This window comes from Cavia porcellus, unplaced genomic scaffold (assembly GCF_034190915.1).
Source record: "Cavia porcellus strain 051 isolate PalLab524CR breed Dunkin Hartley unplaced genomic scaffold, mCavPor4.1 scaffold_7, whole genome shotgun sequence".
NCBI lineage: Eukaryota > Metazoa > Chordata > Mammalia > Rodentia > Caviidae > Cavia > Cavia porcellus.
The window spans coordinates 64,740,529-64,759,055 of NW_026947490.1; the positions used below are offsets into that span (position 1 = coordinate 64,740,529).

At 43.0% G+C, this 18,527-nt stretch overlaps 1 long non-coding RNA gene across 1 annotated transcript in view; it reads right to left on the reverse strand.

Annotated features, from left to right (window-relative positions):
• LOC134476999 (uncharacterized) overlaps positions 1 to 18,192 on the reverse strand; it is a 34,420-nt gene extending 16,228 nt beyond the window's left edge. The window contains exon 1 of the long non-coding RNA XR_010048867.1: positions 18,040 to 18,192. This is a non-coding gene — a long non-coding RNA (uncharacterized LOC134476999). The remainder of the gene's footprint in view (positions 1 to 18,039) is intronic.
• Positions 18,193 to 18,527: the final 335 nt, after the last annotated feature.

Here is an 18,527-nt window from a genome sequence, read left to right on the forward strand (position 1 = left end):
ACCTCTAGGCTTAGAAAATGGAAGTTGCCCAAATTCTTCTCCTCCTGTTGTTTTCAGAAGCATAAGCCCCAGTACCAAGGTGATTATGGACAAAGTCTCCGGGCTGGAACAGGAAGGGAGAAGAAAAACCCTAAGCAAAGAAGACACCACCATGAGACAGAGGGCTGCACACCCCAGAGCAGAGTGGTCTGGAGGCCAGCTCCTGAGTCAGAGAAGTGGTGACTCCAGGACACGGGTTGCAGCCTGCGCTGAGGCGGACGGGCCAGACACAAAAGCTCTGGAGCTGCCGGGACCGACCAAGCCACGTGGAGGGCAACAGCAGCCCTTGCAGGGCACCTGATGATGTGAGAAGCATTGTACTTTGTAACCTTTGACACAACCTTATAAATGGCTACCTCTGTTTTTTTACCAGATCAGCAGATGTGGTGCACAAACAAGAACATTGTGTTGTTAAAAAAGTTTGGAAAATATTATTTCTTGTGTACCTAAGATTATTGATTGAGAGACACACTCACTGCAAAAACACAAAGACTAGGAAAAATGGCATAAGATAGTATTGAAAGGTATTAGGATAAAGAAAACCAAATACAGTCTGTGTGTGTGTGTGTGTGTGTGTGTGTGTGTGTGTGTGTGTAGTGCTGGTGATTTCTAGGGACACAGGAAAAAGAGAAAAAGGAATTGGTTATATGGATACAAATACAAGTAAAGTACTAAATGGAAAAAGCACTGCTTTTGAATAAATAAACCAGAGGCCAGCTGAAGATTCTCACTTGAGCAAGTGTACATCATAAATGCAGACCACAGATTTACTTGGAATCAAGCAAGATCATGTAATCGTCTCTGGAAATTCTTAGGAACATGTACTTCTTGCTGTCCATCCAGACTCATGGCACAAACCATGGCATTGCTCCTTCCAGAACTGTTCTCTACTCTCTGTGCTTGTGTTAGCTGACTTTCCATTGCTGTAACAAAACACCCAAGACAATCAGCCTGGAAAGAGGAAAGGTTTATTTCAGCTTGTGATGTTGGAGGCTCCAGTATTCCCTTGGTTGTCTTTCTTTTTTGGGGCCGGGGTGAGGTTGCACATCCTGGCCAAAGTGTGTAGCAGACAAACTGCTCACTCATCATCCAGGAGCGAGACTGGTGGGCAGGCTGCAATCCCTGATCCACTTCAAGGCAAGCTTCTTGTGACCTCCAGAGCCATCCTAGAGACCATGTCGTCAACATACAGGCCCTGGATGGCACTGAATTTCCAAACCACAGCCCCCTGAGCTGTATCATCAAGACTTTAGACTTAAAAATCCACTTGGTATGAGAACACACCTTTGTTGTAAAGAGAAGAGCTTTTTCTCTCTGATTCAGTAACAAGCAGTTATTCCCCACCTCCTTCATCCCTTGAGCCCAGTGAGTAATGTCCAAATCCTCCCAGCTCTTTATTATACCCTCATGGAAAAATCCATGTGCCGATGCAGCGTGCACCATCTGACGCTGTTATGCCAACTACCATCCCTCATCCCCAGATTCCCGGGGCCACCGCCCCAACCCTAAACATTGCACATAAGTTTCCTTGAGCATCCTAGCCCCTTAAGTCTCCAACCATTATTTCTGCTGCTGCAGCCCCGTTCTGATTGTGAGAGCTGACACATGCCGAGGAGGTCTCGAAACAAGGTGATGACCAGTAAGCCAGCACCAATTCCTAAGCCACAGAGCTACAGGATGTCCAAGGCTCCTGATGGCTGTGAAGTGGCTGCAGGCTTGGCAGCGTGCAGCTGTCTGGGTTTCCAGTTCTGGCTGCATCTGCAGAGCGGCTCCCTCTGCCTCCTGCCTGCAACTCTCCAGGTCTTTGCAGTACTCCTGCTGTTGGTCCTCCTGGTCAGGACGCGGTCTGCTGTGTGGAGAAATGAATTCCTGCAAGGGTCGCCCGCTTCTCTATCTCCTCCTCGCACAATGACCCACACATCCCTCCCAGGCCTAAAGGCTGACCTGTGTCTGTGTCCTGTCTCCTCATTGTTTGTTTGTTTGTGTGTCTGCAATTGAACTCAGGGCCTGGATCTTGCCAGGCAGGCGCTGTCTCCTCAGTCTCATGGCTTTTTAAGTATCCTCTACCTTTTAGCTTCAACTTTTCCCATTCCATTTGTTTCTTTTCTAATGTAACTATACTTTCTTTCTTTTTTCCTTCTTTTTTCTTTTTCAGGGCTTGAAATTGGACCCAGGCTTCAGGCCTGTTACATAAGTGCTGACCCACCAAGCTATATCCCAGTATATTTTTACTTATTTTTTTATTTTGAGGCAAGATCTCACTAGGTAGCTGGGCTGATCTGCAATTCAAGAATTTGAAATCACCCTGTGTCAGCCTCCCAAGTAGCTGGATTTCAGGCATCAGCAACCATGCCCAGCCACATTTCTTAAATCCTAAGGGAAAGAAACCTATATCTTCCTTTCTCTGCAAATTTTTCTATTTCTTCATTCCCAATTATTCATTGTTCATTGGGAAAGTTTATGACTATTTCTTACTACTAATGGTAGTACTAATACTTTTTTTTTTGAAGGGGGAAAGAGGTTTATTTTGCTTACAGTATGCAGAGGTTTCACCCCATGATCGATCCTGGCTCTAAGGCAGGGGAGCAATCACTCAAGGTGGTAGAAGATACCAACAGCAATGATCAATGAGAGGAGGACCTCAGTTTTTTATAGATAAGTCCATCCCTTACATTGTTTGCAGGCCACTTGCCACGGGGCGGGTGTAACACTCACATCCCCAATCCTGGCACTGGGCCATTAACCAATCACAAACTCTGGATTCAGTTGCCTTGGAAACTGCCCCCTCAACCTGTGGCTGCATGAGGCCTTGGGGGGACATATAGACACAAACCATAACAATAATCATGTATGAAATATAATTATATTGCAATTAAGATAGGACATCTCAGGAAAACTAAATGATAGAAGGCAATAATGTCCAAAATTCTAATCCTCAAACAAACTTCAAAATTATTGACTGTGTAGAAATGGATATAATGATGGCCAAACAGTGGTTTATGACAAAGAATAGACCCAATGTACATCACTGTGAAAAATATGCCACTTTATGGCTTTAGTCAGAAACTTCAAACTTAAGACAAAGTTAAAAACTATCTAAACGTGAAGAAAAGAGTTACCTTTCTTTTCATTAATCTTCTAAAATGTTTTTAGTATCTTGAGGCAAAAAGCTTGGACCATTTTTGTCATCTTTAGTCAAAGGATATTACTGAGTCTCTATAAATTCCCTGGCATTGTTTGTAAAGATATCATAAAAAGCAATTTATGTTATCTGTGTTAATCTTCTATTGGCAATTTAGAGAGTATAGAATTCAAAGCATTTGAATAAAAGCTAGAACAATGGAAAAATTTCAAGCATAAAGACTTTGGATTTGCTTAATGTGACTTCTAGAGCTAAAACATTACAGTTAAATAAATTCTGTGATAAAATCACTATAGATACTTTACATTACATTCATTATAAAGATCAGTCAATGATTTTAATTTTATTGTGGTAGATCAGCAAGATCCCAACAAATAATGGCTTAAGTTAAGGTAGATTAACATTTCCCTGTCACAATATTGTCCAGTTGCTTCATAGCCAGCCTCAAAAGCATTGTCTTGGCTGCATGAACACTGGCACATCTCTGAAGTAGCTGGGTTCCAGGTCCCCTGTATGTAAGAAAAATGACCACTCTGAGTTGAAGAAAACCTACATCACTTCTCCTATTGCCATGGGCCCAGTGTCAGCCACACAGCCACATCTACCTAGAAGAAACTGGGAAATGTAGTCTCTGTATGGAAACAATGTAGTCTATCATAAATTGGGGTCATACAATTTCTGAGACCTATCTCTCTCTAATACAGGCTTAAAAGACTGTGTGTTTGATTCTGTGTTTGCCGGATGAATAGAACAAATGAAAAGAGATTTGTTGCAAGAAATAGTCTCATGCAATCACAGAGGCTGAGAAGTCCCAAGATTTTCCACTGACGAGACGAAGAACTGATGCTGTATACTCAGTGTAGGGTGGAAGAACTGAGAACAAGCAGCAGCAATGATGTGTGTTCCGGTTCAAGAATCTAATACTAAGGACACATTTTTACTTCAGAATCTCTTTTAGCCAAATTAAACAGCCTTCTTTAACTCCTCTAATTTAGCTACATGCACCAGTATATCAGACTTGTGCACACTTGTAATTGTAGAATTTAGGAGGCTGAAGCCAGAAGATCACCACAAACCACAAGCCAGTCTAGACTACATAACAAGACCTTGTTTCCAAAAAGAAAAAAATGTATTAGGCCTGTTATGGTTTGTATCTAGATGTCCCCCCAAAGCCTCACGCCATCATAGGGGTTTTTTGGAGGTGGCTAAATTTAGAGTGTGTGACTGATCCATAGTGCAATGCTGGGGTTAAGGGTACTGGGATTAAGGGTGGTGACTGCTGGGTGAGCCCACTGATTGGACTGGCAAAGGCCTAATCCCAGTAGACTGGGTACATTAGAAGAGACAGAACGAGGCTCGTCTCTCTTTCCCTTGTGGCTCTTGCTGTCTTCGCTGCCTTGTGCCAATCCACCTCTGAGCCAGCTAATTATGGACTGAAACCTCTACAAACTGTGAGCTAAACACATTTTCCTTCCTTAACTTTAGGTTCAGGTGTTTTATCTCAGCAGTGAGAAAAGAGACTAAGACAAGGCTTATCACTAAGGCCTTAAAAAGAGGAAAAGGCCAATTTGCTGAGATCTATGAAGAAAGAAATTGGCTACCCTTCCTCTCCCTCCATTCTCCTTCCCCTAATTCCAAAATCCAACACCATCATAGTCTGGACATTCTTGATTGACCCTGAGAAGGAGGGGCCTGGTAACAACTGGTTCCTTCTGTTACCATAGAAAATAAACACTGCATGTTCATTCGTCCTCAGTTGGCTTGAGAAGCCACTCCCTTTGGAGGTCACACAGCAGGCCAGTACACTTTCAGTCTCCCACTTGCTTTGCTGTGCAGGCTGGTTATGATAATGGTTGCCTAGGTTACTTATCAGGGACCGGAAGGCCTCTTTTCTTAAAGATGCTGACTTTCAGCTGGGCCTGCAGACATCTGATGGATGACCAAATGGGCTTGCCACCTCTGGCTTCATACTATGTTGCCTCCTTTGTTACCTTAGCCTTTGCCTCACACTCTCCTCAGCTCCATCCCTAGATGTGTGTAAACTTGACCCAGCCTGGCTTGTGCCTCTTCCCCCTCAAGGAAGCGACCCCTCCCTGTCCCTGCAGCTGCCACAATCAGACACATGAGCACATGCAAAGAGCTGAGCCCTGAGTTCCTCGGCCTCTGCTGGGATACTCCTCCCCTTTGCTGATCTCCTTGCTCCCCGGTTATTATTGTCTGCTATTTGGAACCCTCAGCTGCCTGGGGCTGCAAAGATGCTTGGGGAGCAAAACTCCTGCTTTTCCATTCTTGGGCCACTGAATAAATTTCTCCTGCTGTCACCCAGTCTCTGGAGTTGTTAGGTTTCTCCAGTGGCCACAGAATGGGCCCCTCTTCTTGGTTACGCTTCTGGACTGTTTTGACCGCTCAACGCTCTCTGAGGGGCAAGCAAGGCACAAAGGTGGGAGTAAAATGATGCCCCTGGAATGTCTCTTCCAACTCCAGTGCATCCCCCTGACGTTATCATCTCAGCTTTAATTGGCTTATTTCCTCAGAGAAAAAGGGTCTGGTGACTCCCATTGAACTACTTACTCTATCTTACTTGGTAAAATCATAATGATTAGGCGTTGGATCATTCTTTCAGTCAAGTCTGATCCAAAGTTTTATCTTTCCGATCCTTTGTCATTTGTTGGTATTACTTCAAAGAGCGCAGCCTGAGAAAAGTCTGTGGGACTGGACTGTGCCTGCTGAGATAGTCCAGAATGATCTCCCATTTCAAGGTCATTAATGTCGGTCACCGCTGCAGAGCTCCCCCCTCCCCCCCATGTAAGTTTCACAGGTCCTGCTCAGCTCTGGGTGTAGATGTGCTGACCAGAGTTATAATACGGGGCGGACTTGACAGAGGCTTCCCTGGTCTCTTGGGCTCTGCCTACCATGCACGGTACACCTCAGGCCCTCAGTGATGGCATCTTCGGCCATAATCCCTTCCAAGTGCGGAAAGTGTAACACAGCAGCTCGGATCCCTGCTAAGAAGTGTCAGGTCTCGTGTCGGGCACACACAGCGATGAAGCCAAGAGGATTTGTTCCCTGTGTTCACACAGTCACCTCACTCTGTACTCTGCTGGAGCACAGAGAAGCCTTCAAATACTTGAAGATAAAGAGAAGCACTTAGCTCCTTAAGAAAACTGTAAAATTGTTACATTGGCTCATTTTACTGGAATTTTCCACTTTTGTCCATCTTTGGACCATTGGATGCCATTTGGTTTTCTCAGAGCTACCCCAAATATGAAGAGAAAGACACTCCAAAGGGAATCTTTCTCCTCTGAGTCAATACACATGGCTTCATGAGCTTGAAAATTAATAAGGCATGCAAGGCATTTGCTTATCTGCACAACCTTGAATTTATTCTTGCATGGCCGTGTTTCACAGGCAAACGAAGTATACACAATGGCTAGATGGAGGGAAGGCCACCTCTTAATGGTGGGATTCTTATTTCTTCTTGTTAGCTGAATGAATTTATTTTGGACCCAGCCAAAACTCTTGCTGAGAAAATTTTGAACTGAAAAATAATGGGAGAACCAAATTTAAAAAAAAACAACAGGCATTTTCCAATCCCAACCAGCAGCCTCAGGTGAAAAAGTTTTTTCTATCACTGTGGATGTCAGTCTCAACGAAGCATAAAGTACAAATTTTGGCAATCTATTCAGACGCTTCGTCTAACTAAAATTCTTCGCATGAAAATTTCTTACCTCCCTTCAGTTAGTAACTGTTGAGAGAGAAAATTATATATAATCACTTCTTGGATTACATCTGCACGTGAGTTAGAATTTTTAGTGCAGGTTTACATCAAAAACTACACATTCTCATGAATGTAGATCCTTATAATTTTTCTTAAGGTATGCGTAATTAAGCTGATTTTTTATTTTTTGACTCATTTTAAACAGTTTTCTTTCCCATTGGAAAACCTTTTGGTAAGTTGATTAACTATTCTGTTGACATTACATAATTTATTTCCATAAGCTTTCCACATATGATAATAATATAAACTTTCCTTTGAAAACACGTTAGTAAAGATGAGTCAAGTTAAGTTCAGTATATATTGAAATTTGGAAAACACTGACATAAAGTGTTTGCCTAAGTTCCTGGCAAATAGTAAATGTATGACAAAGCATAGCTACTGTTTTCTAAACACTTTTGCTTATTTTGTTAAATTATCATGCAACTCTATATTTACACTATTTAGCTTACCAGTTCACTCAGTAACATGCCAGGCCCTCGGGATCTGAACATGAAGGTGAATGGAAGAGGCTTTGCTTTCAACGTGCCATCCTTTTAGTGGAGAGAGATACACCAAGTACCGCTAACAACGTGTTTTGTTATCCCATGATGCACACGTGGTGTAGGAGCAGACCAGCAGAGGCCCCCTAGGTGTGTTACAGAGTTGAGGAAATCCTTCTTTTGTGTGTGGTACCAATGTGACAGGGAAAGTCACTCCTGACCTGTTTGATGTCAGATGTCCTGAGTTTGTGGTCTCACAACATTAAGGAATGAAGTCATTGTGAACCACAGGAAGAAGTTAGGAGATTTTTATTAGAAATAATAAAAATAGCTCCTGAATTTCCAGGAGGGGTTCCAAGTGGGTGGCTTCAGAGACTCTTAGTACAATAATATTTTATACAGCAAAAGCACAATGTGAGTACAGTGCAGGGCAAACTATAATCAGCCCGTGGGATTACAAGGAGAGCTACTGAGCTAATGTTGGCCCCATAGGGAAACAAGTCATGCAGCAAAGGAATGTGGACAGCACACGGCATTCCTCCAAAGGGAGGGAGTGTGGGTCTGATGGATGTGCTGGGCCCCACCTGAGACCCGACACCTCTCTGGCTCGCTGGGCCAGGTGCTGCTAACTGCAACACAGCTGCTCTTTATGCCTGGGGGGCTGCAGGCCTGGCTATTTGTCTCTGTCTTGAAGCCTGGTTCCTCTCATGGTCACCTCCAGCCACAATCTAGATGTGTTGCATCTTTTGCACTGACTTCAAGGGCCCAATTTCTCTCTGATTCTCTACCAATTTCTGTCTAACTTAGCTGTCTACAGTACTAGCAATGGCACGCAGCATTTGCATGGTCTTCAACTTGCAGTCTTTCTGCCTCAACCTTCCGAGTAGCAGGTATTGTAATCATGCACCACCATGCCTGGAACTGTTCACAAAGGAAAGCCATTGAGAAGAGATTTGAAGGGGAAGTATAGGGATCATCTCCATCCTCCGGGGATGAGGCTTCAGGAAGGGGACAAAGGAGACAAGGCCTAGCAGGAATGAAGGGCAGCCCTGTGGCTGTGGTACATGAGCACAAAGGTTAGGTTGTATCAGATGACTGACTAGCAGGGAGTCACTGAACAACTCAGATCTGGGAAGCAAAATATAATCAGACGTATACACTATAAATAGGCAGGCAGGAGCAATGTGGTGACATAGCAGACGGACAGAGAATGAGGACAGAGAGAGTGATAGGTATAGAGCAAGGTGGCATGATGGGGTGGCCACGGGTAGGAGAGCCACCAAGGTGCCGACTAGAGTGATGGGTTCGTGGAAGGAAAGTGTCTCAGTTATTTTTTTCATGGCTGAGACAAAATACCCTACAAACATAAAGGAGGAAAGATTTATTTGATCCTTGGTTTGCAGAGGTTTCAGTCTGTCATTGGCTAGATCCAAGGCAGGGTAGCTTGGCTGTGAGGGATTGTAGAGGAGAAAGATTTCATGGCAGGTAGGAGGTAGGAAAGCAAGCAAGAAGCAACCACAGCTCTTTCTGTCCCTTACATCTTACCCAGGATACTCAGGCAGGTAGCATGCACTCCCTTCATCCTAACACTCTTGAGCCTAGAACCGCACCATGAATCAACCCCAGCATGCATCACTCTAGATCCCTCTGAAAAAGTTCTATGACCACATGAGGCTTTGGGGGGCCATCTAGACACAAGCCATAACAGGAAGGGAGTGCTTTTTCTAGCCTTTTCCCTAAATCTACCAAATTTCTAAAAGATCCTTCAGGCAAACAGCACTTTCTTAAAGTCAAAACCAGAAACAGCATTGTCTGCAGCAGGCTGACACTGTCACACAAATCAACAGCACGGTTTCCAAGTCAAGCAACTGCTGATTGGCCGCTCTTTGGAAATCAGCATTCCATTCACAGTGCTGCAAATGCCTGCTAATGAAAGCGACTCTAGCAGATGTTACAGCAATGTTTTGCGTCACTAGGCTGCTCTGGGAATAAGGTTAGAATCTTCCCCTTACAGTTTCCACACCTGGCATTACTGCTCGCTGAAACTGGTGGATGTCATTTGCCATCAGACCTCGTTCTACGGCTAATGCAGCATGAAATTATGCCGGCTGAAGCAAAACCTGATGTACAACAAACACTGGCAAAACCAATGACAGCAGCTTTGCAGATGGAGTCTGAAAACAGTTTTGTTTTGGTTTTCATGGAACATATGGCTGACTCACCATCTTTCTTTTCCTTTAAGTGGAATAAAATAAAATAAGGAATGTTTGCTAAACATGTACCAGATATGGAAATAGGAATGATAGTGACAAAAAGGATCACAGATAGTTAAGGTTTCCCCTGATTTCTAGAAGGTGATTTTCACGACTTGGTTCTTTGCAATTGTGACAAATTTGGGCTTTAGTTGAAATGAATGCTACAAAAAGAAAATTACTTTAAAATCATGGTAAAAATTAACCAAGCATCTCTAAAAATCAACTACAATACTATGAATTTAATAAATTATAAACCAGAAAGCAGAGAAACTTGATCTAGGTGGACAAACTAGTTCTAACAGTGCTTCAGTTAACATGAACATCCCACATTTTTGTACTGATTTACTTATCAAATAAACTAAAAGTACTTTCACAGAATGTTTAACATTGTGTTCAAGTAGACTGAATCAAAATTTCAATGAGTGTTTTTATTGCAGGAGGTATGTTATGTGGTATGCCAGCTTAAACATGGTTGCTAAGGTTCTTAGGCCACTTAGTAACTCGATTAATATTAAATCAATGTAATTAATGAATAATCCTTTGATACTTGAATGACTCCTAAGACTAAATACTTAAACACTGGTTACTAAGTATGCTAAGTTCATGTACCTTTTGCCCTTCTTTGTTTTTGAGACAGGATCTTGCTCTGTAGTTTAGGCTGGCATCAAATCACGGCAACCCTCCCACCTCAGCCACTGGAGAGCTGCATTATGGACGTACGCCTTTCCACCTGACTGCCTTTCATCTTTATGTGTGATAGAACTATTATATCTTTGTGTTGGGCTAAGGAAAATGTTCATTTTTGCCACCTCAAGAAGATGCACTAGGGGTGTCTGTGTGTGGCTTTAGAGTTGTGTTATACACACCAATAAACTTTACTAATCTGCTGAGACGATTCTAGGCAACGAACATTCTCAGTGATCTGCCTCCTGGTTTTACATCAGAAATATAATTTAGTTATTTTGGTTAGGGTTATAGTTAATATACATGGCTAATTAAGACCATACTTCCAGAAATAGTGGCAAAGAAAATGCGACTGTGTATACAAAGTTATAGGATGAATTGTTTCCCAAGAAACAGTTTTTTCATTATTTGTTTGTTTGTTTGTGTTTTTTTGGTGCCAGGAATCAAACGAATTTTATCTTAAAATATGTTCTAGAACATATCTTTAAAAGACTAAATTTGAGTGCATAGCAAGTTTTCAAAGGAATGAGAGAATAGATTTAATTTGCCTTGGTTTTTTCTGCCTGAGTCTGGCAGGGTTCCACGGCATTTATTAGCTTTTGACAAGATTTGCCTTGTTTTGACAAACTTAGTCACTGATTATTTAAAGAGAGGCATTGTGAAACATTTACATCTTGGTAGTATATTAATTCAAACCTAGGACTTGGCTTTCTCTCCATTAAATGGTAGATTGGCCCCAATTTAGGTTATTCTTCACCTTTTGGGTGATCTCCTCAGGCAGCAGAGTCTGTACATATAAAATAATGCTGCTGATCTTCAAAATATAAGAAAATGTGAAGTATTCTTTGCTTGTGAAAGACAATTCTTTATGCTTTCTTCTGTGTTTATTTTATAATATTTTCACATGAATTGAAGAAATAACAAAGCATTGATCCCAGGGTTCCTTACAATCTGATCTTAACCATGTATCATACATCCTCTGATTATTTTTTTGTTTTCTGAAAATTGGGCTTTAACATATTTTACAAAGAGGGGAGCTGCCTTTTACATCTTTGAAATTCCCCAAATTGTTTTTGGAAATCACCATGATTTATTCTTTACCCTCTGTCTTGGTTACTTTTACTTTTCTCTTATTGCTGGGACAAAATATCCAACACCCAAAATGAAGGGAGGAAAGGTGGAGCTCACTGTTTGTAAAGGTTTTAGTCCATAATCAGCTGGCTCCAAGGCAGGGTGGCATGGCACCGGGGTAACACTTCAAGGAAGCAGCCAGAGCAAAAAAGCCAGAGCAAAAAGGAGCAAGACAAGCCTCTTCTCCTGCCTTATACCGTACACAGGCCAGCCCCCACTTCAAGGCAGGTACAGCACTGACAAAACCTCCTTGCCCTCCTCCGATATTTACAAAGTAAGAACCTTGCTCCCTGCTGAGCCTCTCTTAAACTTCTAAATTTCTTTCTTTCTTTTTTTTTTTTTTTTTTGTATTTTTACCAGTACTGGGGATTGAACTCAAGATCACATGCTTGCAAGGCAGGTGCTTATGCCACTGAGCTAAATCCTCAGCCCCAACTTCTAAATTTCTTAAGCTGACACAATGTATCAACCATAACACCTTCTAAAAGGAGACATATTAGAAATAATTGGATTTGTTTGATATATAACATTTCATATTTCTTTATTAGCTCAACACTATTACATGATGCATGGAAAAAAGTCAAATCAAAAGTGGTATCAAGGTTCCCCAGGGCTAAGTTTCTATTAATATAAATTATTAATACAAATAATCAGAACTTGAAATTTAATGGAAATTCTCAGAAATTTATAAAGCCCTTGCTATCTATCATATATCTTTATTTTTTGATGAATATTGACCAAACCATCATGAAATGATTATGAACTATTTTACAGGCACTTAAAACTCTTTTTTGGGGAATGTAGGTGTTTGAGACAGGGTCTGATTATGCAGTTCAGGGTGGCCTCGAACTCACAGTGACCCTCCTGTCTCAGCCTCCCAAGTGCTGGGATTACAGGTGTGTACCACCACACCTGGCCTCATTTCAAACTCTTGCTACCTCAGAGAAGACACCCTTGGACCTGGTGTACAGCAAGTCCTTAGCATGTGTGAGGCCCTGGGTTCCATCCCCAGCACCGCCACACAAACAAACAAAGAGGAAAGAACAGACTCTCAGGGGCCAAGGATATAGCTCAGTGGCACAGCACCTACCTGGCAAGCACAAGGTCATGAGTTCAATTCTCGGTACAAGAACAACAACAAAGAGTAGACTCTTATGTGCGAGCCTTGGAGAGGCTGTCCCTTGATTACATTCAGACTGTCCCAGTGACCTGGACGGGGGATTTCCATGACTCTTCAGTCCAGTCACAGACACACAGACTTCAACCCCCAAATTCAGACATATGAGAATCAATCACATAGCACTGAACCGAGGCAAACAACATTGTTTTGTTTGGAATACTATTAGTATTACTTTGAATGCTCCACACTCATGGAAAGATAAGAAAGCCCTTTCTGGGTCTCTAAGTGTTATTTAGCTAACACTCAGCTTAATAGCCCGTGCTTCTATAAACTGGGAGAGAGCATTTAATGGTATTGGATTCTCACTGACCCCTCAGACTTCAGAAGCAAGCGTTTTACTGAGTCTCCTAACATTCCATAATGATATCATTATTGGTAAAGTTCAGTAATAATTTGCCCTGTTTTTTTTTTGTCTGTTTGTTTTTTCTTTTTACTTTTCTTTCATAAAATAATGGGAAAAATTGTCTGTGCAGTCAAAACCATACCTGGAACGGTACACTGTATTTGAGAGTGATTTTCTCCTGGTCTGGCCTGGTCAGTACTGCAGCTGTGATGTGCAGGGCTTGGTAACTGCTCCTTCATGGGCGGCTATGAGTTTGCCCATAAACTCAAGTTGACCTAATACTTAGCGGCTGGATGCAGAGGTGCACAACTGTGATCCCAGCCCTGGGGAGGCTGAGGCAGGAACATCGTCGTGAGTTCAAGGCCAACCTGAACCACTCAGCAAGACCCTATCTCAAAACAAACAAAAAAACCAGTGAATTACTTTTCTTTCTGTGCCTCTGCACATAATCAAGCCAACCAAACCTAGCAACAGCAGCCTTTCTATGACCAAGAATAATCTTTGAAAATTATTTCTAACTGAAAGTGAGGGAGACTTATTAATATAATTATGAAAAACTGGAAACAGCAAAGAGATTTCTGGTTGTTCTTTTGGTACAATGCAAGATTTATGTGACCTACTTTCTACCTAGTGCACTATTTCATTAACCTTTAAAAGTTAACCTCAAAAGTTCTGATAGAGATGCCAATAATTTCTGCTGGAAAAAAATGGCCCCCAAATTCACAATGTATTGCCTTGTAGAATATTAGTTTTAAAAATCTGACTTACCAGCCATATCTTAACAATCCTTTATTAAATTGTTCAAAGTATCCAGCTGTAAAAATGCTCCTTGAACCAATATTAATGTCCCACTGGCTACCTCCTTCATTAATGGGCTGGATGAAGAATTGGACATGCATCCCTTCTCTATGGGCATAAAAGTTATGGGCATTAAAGTTATGGTTTTACCTATTTTAGCAGAGTTGCAAAATATTTGTTAAATAAATTCAGGGGCACACAGAGCAGGGTCCGGGGGGTGCACACTCTGTGGGTAGGAGGCAGGAGCTGTTCAGGGAGGCTGACCTGGTTCCAGCCACAAAGGCCACCCCATCTGGGAAAGATACACTGTCCGTCCATAAAGATGCCCCTGAAGTGTCTGCACGGCTGCATTCTCACCAGCAGTGACCCTGTCTGTTTGTGCCAAAGCAATGAAAGGATTTTAAAAGCATAAAACCCAGTCGAGTAGGCTTTGCATGAGAAGTGGTATAAATACATAACCCGGCATCAGCCTCTGGGAAGAAATCGGTCAATAAGTAACCAGCTATGAAAGTTACTCATTAAGTAGAACTTTCCTTGTAAAGTAGAAGTGCAGAATTTTAATGTTAAGGTATGTATCCCGGGAAGAGCGACTCTCCTGCTTTGTCCTTCAAAAGTAGATGCAGTCTGGATTTGAGGGAGATAAGGGGGGCTTGCAGGGACAGAAATTTCTGGAAACTTGTTCACAGTTCCAAATAGCTTGGTATCGCTACTTTTATGCTTTAAGAAGCCTTACTGATGTGAGGGGTTTCGGGGATCCTCACTAGACTGCAGCCTTAACAACCATATCCCCCACCTCCACCCCAGCTCCAGCCTGGGTTCGGGCCGCTGATTAAAACGCAGGCTCCGCCCTCGCGACCTGCGCTTCCAGGAGCGCCCGTGGGTGGCGCTCGAGAGCCAGAGCGGCCGGGGCCTCCGCGTCTGCAGTAGAGGTCGGGTTATTTCCGGGGACTCCCCCTCTGCACCTGTTCTCCCCGCCCTTGTCGGTTGTCACCTGATAGATCACAGGAGGAGTGAAGTAAGCACGCAGGAAACCCGGACAGGATGGCCTTTAAAGGGAACCCGCAAACCCCACAGATGCTCACAGTATCTCAGGTCTGCTCAGAGCTGCTGTTCAGCTGTCTTGCCTTTCCGTAGGATGAGAAAACAAACTGTTTTTGATTTCATAACAGAAGACGTCAGCTGCTTTTCAAGGACTCTTTATCCCCACCCCCCACCCCCGTGCTGGAAGACTGAACCCAGGGCCTTCTCACTGAGCTGCAGCCACACCCAACTGTTATTTTTTTATTCTGACGCAGGATCTCCCTAAGTTACTCCATTACACAGGCCGAGCTGGAACTTGCAACCCTCCTGCCTCAGCCATCTAGTGCTGGGGTATAGGCATGTGCCCTGCTGGCCGTCCCATTTTTAAAGGGAGATCTAGTTCTTGATATCAAAACAAAAGGGCATTACCAGCTTCCCTTACCTTCTTCACGGAGGAGAGAAAGGAAGAAATGCAGGAGAGGAAGTTGGCCTTTCTAATGGACGGCTGGGACCCACTTTTTAGTCGGCCTGGTTCCCAGTGGAGAGGAACCCAAGTGCGGCCTGTGTCTTCACCATTGCTCTGGAAGCTGCCGCCTGGGGCAGATAGATCACTTTGGGTCCTTTGGTGCCTTTTATGCCAATTGGACTCCTACCTCCTCCTGCCCGACCCGGGAAGCAGGTCCTCTCCCCAGCATCCCCGGCCTGGGCTGCAGAGGCCCGTAGACTGCAGTTCTCTATGGCCCAGACAGGCGGCACCTGACCCACCTTCTATCACCCTCTAGGAACCTGAGGCACGGGATGGATACTGATGCTGACATTCGTGGTGAATGAAGTCCTGGTCTCCAGTCCTGCATCTTCTGCCTTATGCCATTTACACAAAGTCGTAGTAGGCTAACTTTGCTTTCAAGGAGGGTAAAATCTCAGAATTTTTATTTCTTGTCGTACCAGGTATCAAAGCCAGGGAGCACTTAGCTACTAAACTATATCCCAGGCCCTTTTTACATATTTTAATTTTTGAGACAGGGTGTGGCTAGATTGCACAAATAATTGTGATTCTCCTGCCTCAGCCTTCTAGATAACTGGGATTATAATCATGTGCTACCACCCCTGCCTAAGTCTCAGATTTCCAACACTGCTCTACGCAGTGAACATGTACATTCACCCTTCTGTGTCTGTAGGGATGTGGTTCCAAGAGTCCTCAATGATACTAAAATACATGGATGCTCCCTAGCACTGGGGAAAAGCTTTTGGTAGAGATTCTGGAAGGGGGTATCCCAGTCTGGAAACGCAAAGATGTTCCAGAGAGCTAAGCAGAGCAGGTGCATTTTATAGCAGAAAAACAGAGAAGGGCAAAATCTAGGGACGAAGAACAGATTGGTCATTTCTAGGTTGCTTTCTTTCTAGCCATGCAAGTAAAATCTTGGTTTTCTGGGATTTGGCTCTCATCTTTCTCTTGATGTTTTAGAAAGGCAGCTATGACAAGCAAATGACTTACGTTTCAGTTTGAAAATGTGGAATTTAACCAAAGTGACTCAATTTGGGATCTGCTCTCTTTAACAGCAGAGGAGGGAGAAACTAACGAAATCAACAAATAAATAAATGCCAAATATTGAAAGTGTTATGAAGAGGGATAAAGCAGGAAAAGGGCAGAGAAAGTTGGTTTGCTGTGCCTGAAAAATTGCATTTGATAAAATTTGTTAAATCAGTTAATCACAGAGTAGATCTGTGAACCCAAATGTGGCGACTCTCGAGCCCAAGATTGCAACTACTGTGTCGTGTTCTGTGTCTCCCCATGACGACGAAAACTATGTTTAAGATTTTTGTATGCTTCAATAGAATATAATGATGGGACAACAATTTTAAATAGTAAAGTTTTTTTTTCCTGTTTCTTTTTTCAGTATTGGGGATTGAATTCAAGGCTTTGTACACATGTCAGGGTCAGAGGGCCAAAGGGGTGTTTTCATGGGTGAGATTCCCCAGGAAAAAGAATGAACACAGAGCCAACATCAGCAAAAACAGCAAGCATCTTTCTTGTTTGGTTGTTACATATGCTGTTATCACATATTTACATTCTTGTGTATTAACTGTGTGGTGCATGTGCTAACCAAGTCCCCAGGGTCCTCCAAAGCCCTGGTCTTTGAAGCACTCTTCCATAGCTCCCACATAAGCACATAGGCTACCACTGAGCCAAACACCCAGTCCTAGGGTAAAGATTTAGTGTCTGCATGCTGTAGATTGGTGGTGGCGCGGAGGGATTACCTTCAAGGGGTCTGGAGTCCCAGAATTGGAGAGATCAACCTTACATGGGCAATGACCCAAAAATATCCAAAGGAGCTATTACTAAAAACAACTGGCATCTTTTATGTAATAAAGAAAACACGAGATTCTGCCAATCTGTTTGTTGGTTTCTGGCTCAGTCTTCCAAATGCAAAGCCTTTACCCTTGTGGCAAAGACGTGCACAGATTGTCACATCTAACTGCACAAGGGCCAGGTGTTCTCACGCTGCAAACTGCCATTTCCTCCACCAGGGTTCACTTCACACCAAGTTTCATCCTCTCCTGAAATGTTTCACCACCATTCTTACCTCCTGGGCTTGATCCCCTCTCCGAACAATGAAAGCCCAATTTAGAGACATCCCCCCGTCTCACAAAAGGGCTGGGAAATAGATCAGTGAGACGACAGAGTTCAACCTCCTGAACTGCAATAACAATAATAATTAATAACAGTAATAACAATAATAAAAGATTTCCAACCCAGTGAGCAAGAGACTGTGAATGAGGGATCCATCCAAATCCCTGAAAGGCCTGCTCTGTTTCCAGTTCTGCTCACAGGCCGCAGGAAGCCGTGCAAAGGCTGAAATAAAAACCCGAGTGAAAACTCCCTGAAACTCATGTTCTTTCAGCAGCGAGAAACAGTATGACGACTTAAAAAGAATATTCTGTAAAGAGACCAACAGAACCACATACATGTCCTGTCCCTGCTGGCACCCTGTATGTGTGAAAACTGCCTTATTATTAATAAACACCCCAAACTCTAGCCTAAGCATGGGATCACATGACTTTTTCTTCTCAAAGTAAAAGCTAAGTGACATAGCCACCTGGGTCATTTTAAAACGAAATGTCTTGATTCAGACATCAGTGAGACACGATAAATGCTGAAATCCTGTTACGTATGCTTTCATAGTCTTACCTGGTTTTCTCCACTTCATAAATAGAAATAAGCGGATGCCGATCCCCAGGTTCTTAGAGGTGCCTGGGTGGTTTTTTGCCCAGAATGAGGAAATGGTGCTCGCTGGGTGGGGCTGACAGAGGAGACCTTGGCTTGGCTCCCTTTTTCTCCTTGTGTTTTTCCTCTAGCAATGCTAATCTATAATTTATGTCTGATTCTTCTGTAGTTAATCATTGATAGTGACTGCCCTGAGAGAAAAAGATAAGAACCTCAGCTAAAGGAAATACTTTGCCAAAATGCCCAGGTGCACTTTGAAGGGTCACATTTCCAGTGCCATCCTGTGACTTGCTTGGTTGAATGGGCTGAATTTCTAAATAACATTTGTGACTTTTAAGGTTTTAGAAACATGCATATGTTTGAATATCTTAGGGATACAAGTCTGAAAACCTGTATTTAGAGAGCTTCATATTTTAAGAGCTTGTGGATTTTCCCTCCATCACTGGATGATT